The sequence below is a fragment of the Lepisosteus oculatus genome, chromosome 8, assembly GCF_040954835.1.
Source record: "Lepisosteus oculatus isolate fLepOcu1 chromosome 8, fLepOcu1.hap2, whole genome shotgun sequence".
Taxonomy (NCBI): Eukaryota; Metazoa; Chordata; class Actinopteri; order Semionotiformes; family Lepisosteidae; genus Lepisosteus; species Lepisosteus oculatus.
Window position 1 is genome coordinate 17,897,733 of NC_090703.1, and position 12,007 is coordinate 17,909,739.

Sequence of the window (12,007 nt, forward strand, 5' to 3'; positions counted from 1 at the left end):
GTACCTGGATGGAAGACCTCCCAGGAAAAACTAAGGTTGCTGCTGGAAGAGGTGTTAGTGGGGCCAGCAGGGGACACTCACCCTGCGGTCCATGTGGGTCCTAATGCCCCAGTATAGTGACGGGGACTTTAAACAGGCGCTGTCCTTCGGATGAGACGTAAAACCAAGGTCCTGACTCTCTGTGGTCATTAAAATCTCAGGGTGCTTCTCAAAAAGAGTAGGGGTGTAACCCCGGTGTCCTGGCCAAATTTCCCATTGGCCCTTACCAATCATGGCCTCCTAATAATTTCCATCTATGAATTGGCTTGATTACTCTGCTGTCCTACCTACTGATAGCTGGTGTGTGGTGAGCGTTATGGCGCATTATGGCTGCCGTCGCATCATCCAGGTGGAGCTGCACATGGGTAGTGGTGGAGGGGAGTCCCAATTACCTGTAAAGCGCTAGATAAGTGCAAGCAATTATTAAAATTATTATTATTTTAATGTTTGTGACAGTGGCCACAATTGAAGATAAACATGATCAGCATTTGTGCAAATATTAATTAATAATATATTAATTCTTATCAAATGAAAATGTTCAGTATAGCTACAATAGTACTTCTTACAACTATTAGTCTGTCAACTGTATGTAAAAACTATAGCTCTAATGTAACCTGTAACTCAATGAAGCATATTTTCTGTAATGACGTAGTAAGAATGGGGAGAAACATGATTTAATTTAATTTGTCAAAAAGATGGTTTATTATTGGTGTAATTTATGTATTGAAAAATACCCAAAATTAAAATGTGATTAGATTTCCTAAGGCAATTAACATGTTTTAATATGTGAGTGCCTGGCTTCCAACAGAGGTGAAATTCTGAAAATTACTTGAACTGAAAGGTTCAAATGGAAAGACAAGTTAATCATGTGAACCCCTTTCTAGAGTATGTGTTAGTAGTAGTAGTATTTTTTTTGTGAGTACTGTTGTTTTGATATTGCACCCCAAAAAATGCACATTCTCATTTGACTCCAGACAGACATTTTCATGATCATTTCTGATTGCAACTTTACAAGTGGTATATAATGAAAAACTATTGCTCTATGTTTGAGGTTTAATTTGTTACATTACTTATCTTTGGCTATTCTGATTCCCAGACAAAACCCCAAAACATCTGCTAATTACAAAATAAGGCAGTTTTCTTTACTGTTGAAATCTCAGCTGGTGGGTGTTTTGCTTAATAAATCTTTCAAATTCAGTAAACAGGTGACATTTACTGATAGCCCAGAGCCTAACTTTCATTTCAGTCCTGCAGTAACTAATTTGTATTTGAGTATACAGAACACTATAGTTGCACAATTTTGCCAGTTAAACGAGATGTTGTAATCATTTTAATTGCCTTTTCAACACGAAAGACAGTGTACTGTACCTAGAACTCTGTGCAGCATTTGTGTTTGTAAAGCCTCCCCACCAAAAAAAGCTCAAAGTTTAAAAGGCTGAAAATACTCTGGTTATGAAACCAAACTCAAAGTCTTGCCATTTTGCAATGTTATGACCATTAATAGAAAGTTGTCCCTTTTACAGTGACTGCAACAAATTTCTAAAGTTATTATGAGGATTTTTTTTCAGCAGGTGCATTAACATTTTACTGAACAGACATGACATAAGTAAATCTATTATTCTGTTTAACATTCTTCATCAACACAGGCTCTACGGCTCTACTGCCTGTAAAAAAAACAGACAACAACTAACAGTGTTCTGCTTTAATCCAGTTTCCAACATACCAAATGCATTAAGACATTGATTTCTTGATAAGCAAAAAACATGTTGGTTCTTTTTTCTTTTCTTTCACAAGACTCAGATTCAACAAGTTAAATCACTTCATCACTTTAACACAATCAACTATATCACTAATGAGGTAGTTTAGTGCTTATGTAACAGCAGTCATGATCAATTAATCCAAATGACACCAAAATCAATGTTTTGATCATGTTTAAAGCTCATGCAGATGATAAGAATCATTATCAGAAATATATATACTTCGCTTTTCTAAAAACATTCATGCAAAAATAGAATGAAAGCTTATTTTAATTCCCAATATATATGAAGTGCACAACAATAATTTTGAAGCTGACATTATTTGGTTGTACACTTGGCTTTTTGAAGAGCAAATGTCAACATTCCTGTGGGCAAGTTCTGACTTTTCAAGGTCTTGAAAACGCATTCTGCTACACTAGGCTGACACAAGCTATAATTATCAATAATTTTAAAAATATTTACCACACCACTACATCCATTTTTTCTTTAGAGCACTTGGGTGTTGCCTTTTTAATCCCTGTGTTTAATTCAAATTGAGGTCCTTTCTGACTGCATGTGCTACCAGTTCTTCTTCACTGTGTTTCTTATAGTTTGCAAAGTTATCAAATCTTCAAAAAAATACTTTTTAAAGAGTCTTGATAAGGGAAACTCTCACATATTGTGATGGGGATTTTTTTCTGGACAGAACATTGAATTCAGGATTCATTGCTTACGTCATGGAACAATTAGAAATTGGTCACCTAGTTCATACCCTTATGGCCACTCTTTCAGAATCATTTTTTTTCCAATAGCAAAGATCAAAACCTAATCACATACTGTAACAGAGTTAGAAAGAACACAGTTGTACCAGTGTCATTTTTAACTCATACAACATGAGTTAGGGAATAACCTAAACATCTCATGTCAGATGCATTTGTGGGTAAATACGTTATACCTAGAGACTCAACTGAATTTCCAAGAAATGTTTTACTACATGTAAGAATATGCATTCCTGCAGGAGAAAAGCCTTTGTAAGTTCTTGAAGATGACAAGAAGAAAATGGATACATACAGTATGTTTATGATGTGGCTTGCTGTAGCTGAAAGCTGCATCCGACAAACAGGCTGGGAATCCAGTAGGAGCAGCTCAGTGTTTTCCAGAAGGAAAAAACTCCAAAGAGGAACGGAGAATCATTGTGTAATGGTAAGAGAGTAAGAACTGAAAGGAAGAAAAATAGTGGTGGCGGGCAGATGGATGCAGGGAAGATGCCACTGGTTAGGTACTGGTTGGTCTCAAGCAGATGCGGGCAGATTTCGGATCTCAGTTCTCAAGTTTCAGGATTTCTCAGGGTTGGGTAGGCATGGCTCAGAGCAGAGCTGAGCACAGCACTATCTTGGATATCTCAATGGCAGAGCTCCATTCCAGTGGCATTTTGGGGATTACAGGGGGGAAAACTGGGATGATGAACTGGAAGATTGGGTGGCTGATTGCAAGGTTGATGGGCGCATGGGCGGGCAACTCAAGAGTGTCGGTACAAAAGCGATTCAGGGGAACGTTGCGGTCTCTTGGGTCAATCATGGACTGAGAGCCGCTACTGGTCTGAGCATGACAACATGAGAGTGAGTATTGTGAAGAAGAGAGTGATGTACATACTGTACAGTATCAGGTTCTAAAGAGTGACTTGTAGATGCTCCTTAAATGCGTGTATACATTAAAGTAGCTGTATTTAAACAGGATTTCATTTAAAATAAAGTAAAAATCCCCATATAATCTGATAAAATGCTTAATACATTTATTATTCCATTTTATGCAGTATTCTATTCAGATATTTCATTTGAAAACTGCAATGCACAGACATACTGTATTCTGAGATATTCTGGAAGAATTTTATAAAAGTATTACAACTTTGTCACAATGTAGAAATGAAAGCAAATGGTCATAATATTCTTCTGCATCATCAATGCAAAATAATATTTTGTTACTGTAACCAGTGTTGCAGCTTTGATAGCATGTGTTGTCTTACATGTGTACTAATCTTCAAATTGTGCTGCTTTTCTACAAGAGCCCCACCCATTTTCTATCTCTTCGGCACTACCTTCCTTGTCTACCTTATTCAATGACTAAAATGGGTGAGGTTTTCTAAATTCCAAACCAGTGAATCAGAGAGGCTATAAGTAGAGGGCGAATACCTAATTCATCAATATCCTGTGAAGATCCCACAAAAGGTAAGATAATTTTGTGCCCATTAATCCTATTCTGCACATATTGAGAAAGATGGACAGAAAAACATGGACATTTTATTAAAGCATTTAAGCAAAACATATAATGAAATAGCATCTGTAATTCTGAATCTCTGAGTCAGTAGTAGCCTGCATAAATGAACACAAACATAAAAGTGTGAATGACAGATATCATGCCTAGGAGGTATAGATCATACAGTATGTACAGTAATACTTTGAAGTATTTCAATCTATGAGTTCACTTCATTGTGATGGTTAAAAATGAAAACAGAAATATTGTTTTAAAGATTTAAGATGGACAGCAGGAGGCATTAACTAATAATGGGTGATATATCTGTCACTTTCTACTAATAAACTCTAAGCAAAAATGATTACAAATAATTTGGTTTTTAAAAAATTCTTTATGCTTTATACTTCAGATGTTTAAATTAATAATTGTTGTACATTCATTTTTATTAAGTTAAATTTAAATAATGACAAACTAGACTGCAGAGATGGAAAACTGAGAAATATTTTTTTTTATTAAAGAATAAGTCATATGTCTGTGTGCCACTACTGTATATGAGCAACATACTTACAGAGAGATCCTTCTTGCATTTTAGGCTAACATTTTAGTCTGACACACATTAAATCACATTAAACATCAAGACAAAATAATGATTGTTTATCTTGAGTTAGTCAGGTTTTTACCTTTTTCTAGGTTCTCAATTGTTTCTAACTTGATCTTGTAATAAAAAACCCACAGCCATGTGCATTTTAATTTATTCCCTTAAGACACTTTCTGACTTTCTTTTCCTCAATGTTGTCCAGTGCATTTTTTCTATTCCATCCTACATCAGGAACATCAACATGAGTGACCCAGGTCAGTGTGTGCACTGTTTTGTTTTCTTTAAATGAAAAGCAGACAGACAATATTCTGCAAAAAGATGATGTAACAACAAGTAGGATCCCAGTTAGGATTTAGGAACTAATGACAATTGTTGCATGGCTTGTATTTTTTAAAACATTACTTCATGTAACTAATTTACTCAATTCAATACCAATATTAATTTAGAGGGATATTTTTGTTACTTCAGCTTAACATAATAATTCAAGCTTACTAATAGTACTCCCAGTTATATTTGATCTTAATTACCACTCAGAGAAGACAGAAGATTTATATCAATATGATAAAAGTCCAATCAATTAATATTGACAAAATCACAGATGCTTATACAATAGTACAAATACCTCACAAGACATAGTGAATTAATGTATATTTGCTCTACCCATCATTTAATTAAGCATTTATGCAATATGAAAATGTTACAAACTGGATTTGCATCAACAAGTCAGTCACATCACTGTACTAAATATGTAAATCAATTTACTAAAGCAAAATACAGTACATTGCTACCTGTAAGATATGGGCTTTAAAGAATCCTATCTATATTAAAAAAACAAGACAATGAAGTTCTGAAGACATTTTATGTTTTATAAAGTTATGTATTGTGAAGAGATAATGACAATGTTCAGAATTCATTTTCATATTTAGAAAGTAGATCATGTAATCATAATCACAGTTCATTCAAGCATGATATACTCATCCTAGAATTAATAGGATTAGATCCAATTAATAAATGCTAGCAATCTTCGTTAACAGGAAAAAGGTAATTGCAGTTAGTAGTTGTATCAAACAGTTGATATAGTTGTTATCCAGCTCCCTGCTAGTACTACAGCATTTGTGGTAGTGTTAATTTATGACTGGCGCAAGATAAATGTCTGTCTACATGTAAAGAAAATAATGTTTTAACTTTTTATTGTGTATACAATTAGCGATAACAAATAAAAAGTGGAAAATATTATATATCTATTGTACTTCATAAGTACTGTTTGTTTGTTTTTTTCAGCAGTACCAAAGGTAAGGTGTTCTTTTTATTTTGGACATTTCATCTAGCTTTCCTCTCAGCCCCTGTGAGGATCAGAAACGTTTACAAATGTGAGAAAAATGGAAAAGCAGTGAATAATTAATTAAAAAGTATTGCAGATCATGCTGACTAATGCAAATTTAAATCACTGAAGCACTGCTAGTCTTTGGTTTTGTCGTTTATAAATCAATTAGAAATTACACAAATGTACAAAAGTTGAAATGTACAAAATTAGCATACAAAAATGAATACCCTATAATTCCAAGACATCCTATAATTCCAATATCCTTTAATTTCAAGATTATAATAATATTTCGTAATATTTAACAACTATGATGCTAATTGTATTTTTTTTAATTCTCTCTTAAGAACCCTGAGCATGATTAACATTCTCAATTTTTCCAACCTAACATTCATTCTAAATCAAAGGTATTACTGCCATAAATTTAGAAAAAACTAATAAAAATGGACCATGCAATATTACTATTTAGTCATCCTTACAATCTTATAAAAGATTGCCTAAATGTCCTTTTTGCTGTGTTAACAGGTTCCTCAGGAAGGAGTTGCAGGAGAAGGAGGATCTGTTGATGAGGTAGGATTAACTACTGTAGATAAAGCAGTTAGATCAGTTAGCAAAACCAAATGAGATAATGAGAATTCGAACTTCAACAACTGTACTGTGTCGCAACTAAAAGTTAAGTTGTGGTCCAGTTCTTTTTAAGAACCACTGCAAAGCTTTTGAACAGGTGTTAATATATAGCACAATACTAAGATGCTTTCCCTTCCGAGTATAAGATACGACATATCTTTCCTAAATCATTTTTTCTAGAATAGTCAGTTTGTATAGTAACCTTTCAGAAAGTTTACCATGGAAATTGTTTCATGTCAAGATGAAGGAAAGTACTCACCAGCCCAGTCCACTGTTTTATGTGGGACATACACGTTGCATTATTTTGAAATGTTTTTAGGCTGTGAAGCCAATAAAATAATAAAATAAACCTAAAAGAATAACTAATATTGAAAAGGTACTTAAACTGATATCATCATGGCTATGTTTCCATCAGTAAATTATTCAGTCATTGCAGCTTTTTAAAATTCCTTTCAAAGGAGCAGTTTGTGTTTCTTTTCTAGAGCTGTGGGGAGTGAACTTTAAAAGTTCTTTTGCAAATTCCAACCAAAAGAAATACTGTACATCCTAGCCCTTTAAGAACCAAGTTTAGCCGAAACAATATAATGACAGCAAAGGACATTATGCAGGCTGTGGAGTTAGAAACTTGAACTTGAACCAGTCTGCTTTTATGCTGACTGGACACAATACCCACTTACCCAACTGAATGATTGCACAAGCAGTGAAAGAGAAACACTCAGTCACATTCGCAGGCTCAGTATCCAGCAGTCTTAGAGAGTATTGCCCTGACACATGTATCAGCTGATGAAATGGCAAACCTGAAAACGCAATGGAGGCACTTGCACAAGTACAACTGGGAAACAATGATAGAGCAGAATGGCTAAATATCCAAACAGTAAAATAACAATGATTTTATTACGCTTCCAGGGAAAGAAAAAGGGACAAGGAAAAGGAGGAAAAGGAGGAGAACATGCGGAGAAAGGAGCTGGCCATGGACATGGTCATGGCCAGGGTCATGGTCATGGTGGTGGTGGAGGTAAGGGTGGGCGAGGTGGCCACTAAGAAAAAAACTCAGCCCTGAAACAATGACTGCCATATCCTCTTCAATGGAACCAGGAACCAAACACAAACCCAATATATTCAATGGGGAGTATTTGTTCAAGTTAAAACAATTATACTGTACTAAGAAACTTTAATTTTTTGTAAAAGAAAAAGGTAAATAATAAAAAAGAAATGTGAAACATCCTCTAGATATACTGTGTTCTTTCAGTATTTGCACAAAGTACAGTAGCTGCTTGATCATCACCCCAGTGGGGTTTGCACCTCAATGGCAGATTAAATTAATCATTTCGCTGCTAAATTCAAAACATGATTTGCAAAATTTGAAATGCAAAACATAGGAGACCAGTGGAAACTATGGCATGTTCCATATAAAACTGAAAACTGGCAGCACATTTTTACATAGAAGACTCTGGGGTTATAAAACAAGATGCCCAGCCTCATTGTTGAAAGAGACAACTTTACTTATTTCAAGAGACAAGAAGCTACCCTAGTCAATTAGCTACTAGCAACCAAACATGGTAGGTGAGTTCTTGAACCAGCAAGGACCTTTCTTGTGTTCATATGGTCCAACCTATCTTTAAAGAACTTGAATTTTACTATAGTATACACAATTATACTAAGAAATTGGTATACAAATAAATAATACTTTATTAAGTGTATTGGGATTAATAATATATACATATTAATCATATAAATTTACCAAATTAAACATTTTCCAGGTAATATGTGGGGTGACACCAGACATACTAGTGGCTTCTGGGAAAACTAACCCTGGTGTGAGTGTGTCTGCCCTGTAATGGAGTAGCATCCTATCCATGGTTTACCCTTCCTTGCCCCTGTCGCTTGCTGGGATAAGTTCCCCAGTGACCCTGAACTAGATGACATGGTTAGAAAAAGAATTGATGAAGATGTAGATATTGCCTCATTTGAATCCTAGAACCTATCACTGCTTTATAGCATAAAAGACAGAATGTTCATCATACAGTAGCACAACAACAAACATGCAGTTGTACTGGATAGGTATAAGACAAAAGATGTACTAATACTTGGAACATCATCAGTGTGCAACATTTATTTCTTTAGCCTCATCATATGTATTTATTTATACTGTGTGTATATACAGTATATCAATTGCATACAGTTTCACATCTTTATCACATCTGTTATCTTTCCTTCAGAGATGACACTGGTGAAGACAGTGATGACTTACATTTGCAAGTGGAGTACCAGAATTAAACTTTAATAACAGATCACAGATACAGTAAAGTCTGCAATCATGAGCTAATACTCCAGGTAATGAAATGCAAGACAGAAAAGGAATAATTACAAAAAAGGATAAAAACAATCTTTTTATGAAAGAAAAAAGTAAAAGCAATATGTTAGGCCGGTTATGAAGTTAAGATGATTCAAATAAAACCTCAAGCTTTTAAAACTGAACAGGCAAATTACTTTGGCTATGTTAAAAGTAAAACTTTCTGAGCCACAGTTTATTTAAGTAGAAATTTGTCCATTTTCTCAAAGGGCTAACCCACAATTACTGTATGTGTAATGGCAGCTGAAAAAATCTTGAGTCTACAACGTTAATGAATGAGAATAGATATATGTTTAATTTTTTAGGCTTTCCCAGATAAGCCTCTAGTGTTCATAATAAAGGTTTCTTTTTTCAAACAGAACACAGACAGTAAAATGAAGTTTTGAATCAAAGGCAATTCAGGTTAATAAGCACACCAGAATTTACAGAATTTGTAAATAACATTACAGCCCAAGAAATATATAAATGAAATAGAAAGATTATACAGCTGTGCTGAAATGAAAGACAAGCATATACAGTAAATTACACAAAGAATTGCAAACTTAATTGTATGAGTTCTTTCGAAAAATATCCAGAATAACTTCCAAAACATAATCAGTATATGGACAATCATCTTCATCAACATGCCAGTTGTGTGAAGGTGTGAGCTTATATTTTCTCACATTTTCTGTTATTTTACCTAAGCTTTGTATCAGATAGGAATCCTTTTTAAATGAGCAAGAAAGGAGCTACTACCACTTGTGAAGCGCCTACAATGTTAAAATCATCAATCCAAAACATTACATCTAAGAACATCCCAAAACATTAATATTTTAGCAACAAAATCATATTTTTCTCTGTTCCTCTTAGGGTGGGGTTTTTGAAATAGGAGCATAAGGTAACTAAAGCCAAACTAAGAAAATCTGTTTTTCTTTAAGTCAGCAGGACTTAGGAAAACTGTTTCGTGCTGCTGTCAAAAAGAAATAGACTATTCATACATAAAATGTAGGAAGATCAATTATTTAATTTAACCTCAATGAAATTCTCTTTCTTTAATCTACATAACAGTGCCTTTATAGATTCACATGGCTGTAGACAGGGAGCACTAGCAGGCCTGAAAGAGGAACAGGAGACACGCGGTTTAAGCCCAGCACGATATCCATTAATTTTATAACTGCTTCTCCTAATTCAGTGTTGTGGGGGAACCGGAATCTATCCAGGCAAGCAATGGGCTCAAGGATGGGACACTAGTCCATTGCAGGGATGAACCACAAATGCAGACATGCACTCACTCACACCTAGGGCCAGTTTCCCCAGAAACCAAATAACCTACCAGTACTGTATGTGTTTTTGGACTGTGGGAGGAAACCCACGTGAACACAGGAGGAACAAACAAACTCTATGCAGACAGCAGCCCAGTGCCAGAATCGAACTCTGGGATCCAGTTCTGCAAGGCACCAAAGTTAGCCACTGCACTACCATGCTGCCCCCAACACAATATTATTTTTATTTTTGAATTAAAATAACCTGAATAAAACAAATGGTTTAAAGAATAATACAACAGAACTGTACCTTTCATCACTTGCACTCCGTTCCAGTGGTTAATTTTACCCTTATCCGATGATGTGTACTGCAGATGCCTCCATAAGATTGTGACAGAAATATTCTCTGATCAGTCTCAATCCTTACCTGCTGTCCAATTAACAAGAGACCAAGAGAAAAGAGATATTTTGAACTCCAAAATAAAATTGCCTCACAACATCACCCCCAGTTTCATGTTATATATTATAATGTACTATTATATAAATTAATCAATATATACTGTACTATTATATTCATCACATTAATCAATATACTCAGTGTATGAATTACCACATTTTATGCCAATTACCAACTCTACTTTCTGCAGTGGGGAGCATAGTGTGTAAAATAGCAAAAGTCTGCATTTTAGCAAACACCATGTGGTCTCTTTATCATCCCCCACCATCTCCTGTGCTTATACTGGGAAAATAGCAATAAACTAATTAACAGTGGGGAATTAAAACAATGCACAAAGAAAAAAAACTGTGCAAAAAGAAACTGTGAAATACAACACAGTCAGGTGAATGTGAAAAGCACACTCAGTGCAACAACATTTCTACATTAATAAGAGTATATGATTATTCAAAGGTTTTCTGCAAAACCTTTAAATTTGTAAAACAATTCCACGTGATTGTACATTTAAGCGAAAACTATAAATGTATTTTTTTTTGTCTTATGAAACTTTCTATCACAAGTTTCAAGCACATATCAGGGAATTCTGGTCAAAGAATTACAGTCTGCAGGTCATAGTTTTTATGTCATGCTTTGAGCAAAGGCATAGAATATCTTTGGTTGCCATGGGGTCAAATGTAAAGCTCTTAATGTTAGTCACATCACTGGAAATCTCAGAACTTTAAGAGATGCAGGCAGATAAAAGGAAAATCTAGAGCATCCCTAGATAGAGCCACAGAGTGACCTTGACCAGAAGGCCACTCACTTTTCACCCCCTACTAAAAGCGTACTGTTTCCACACACACCAGCTCACTCCTTCACCATCAGAGGTTCCCTTTTTACATATATCATCTACTTACATATCGTACAACACGCTGTGTTGTGATCACCATTGGATATCAGTCTAAAACAAAAAAACTTTTTATCTGACAAAATCTAGATGTAATTTTCTCTGTCATCTGCTCAGACAGGGTGCATTGTACCAACATATTTCACAGACAGTAATTCTGTGAAGTTTAGTCTCAGCATACAACTGGTTACAAAATAAGGTTTGGGATTTAAAAAAAATAGATCTGAAACAGGGGATGGCAACCCTACAGTATTTAAAATGGATAAAGCACCTAGAAAATGAATGGTATTTTATTGGCAAAAAAAAAAGACTTACCATCAATAATTATTATAATAATGGGTACATTATTCAATGCAATGCATCAACATAAGAAAGATTTCTGGAAGACACATGAAAAATTCAAAACTCTGTAAATACATTAAAAACTGTATTTTCTGCCATCTATTGGACGTTTCTGTCCATTACACATCCTAACTATAAAACATGGCATCTCTTAAATGTT

General features: G+C 34.8%; 1 long non-coding RNA gene across 1 annotated transcript; it reads left to right on the forward strand.

Annotated features, from left to right (window-relative positions):
• Positions 1–3,894: 3,894 nt before the first annotated feature.
• Positions 3,895–7,795, forward strand: LOC107077791 (uncharacterized). The gene is made up of 5 exons (XR_001478788.2): positions 3,895–4,000; positions 4,826–4,877; positions 5,905–5,915; positions 6,470–6,514; positions 7,478–7,795. It is a non-coding gene; the product is annotated as an uncharacterized lncRNA (long non-coding RNA).
• The last annotated feature ends 4,212 nt before the right edge of the window (positions 7,796–12,007 follow it).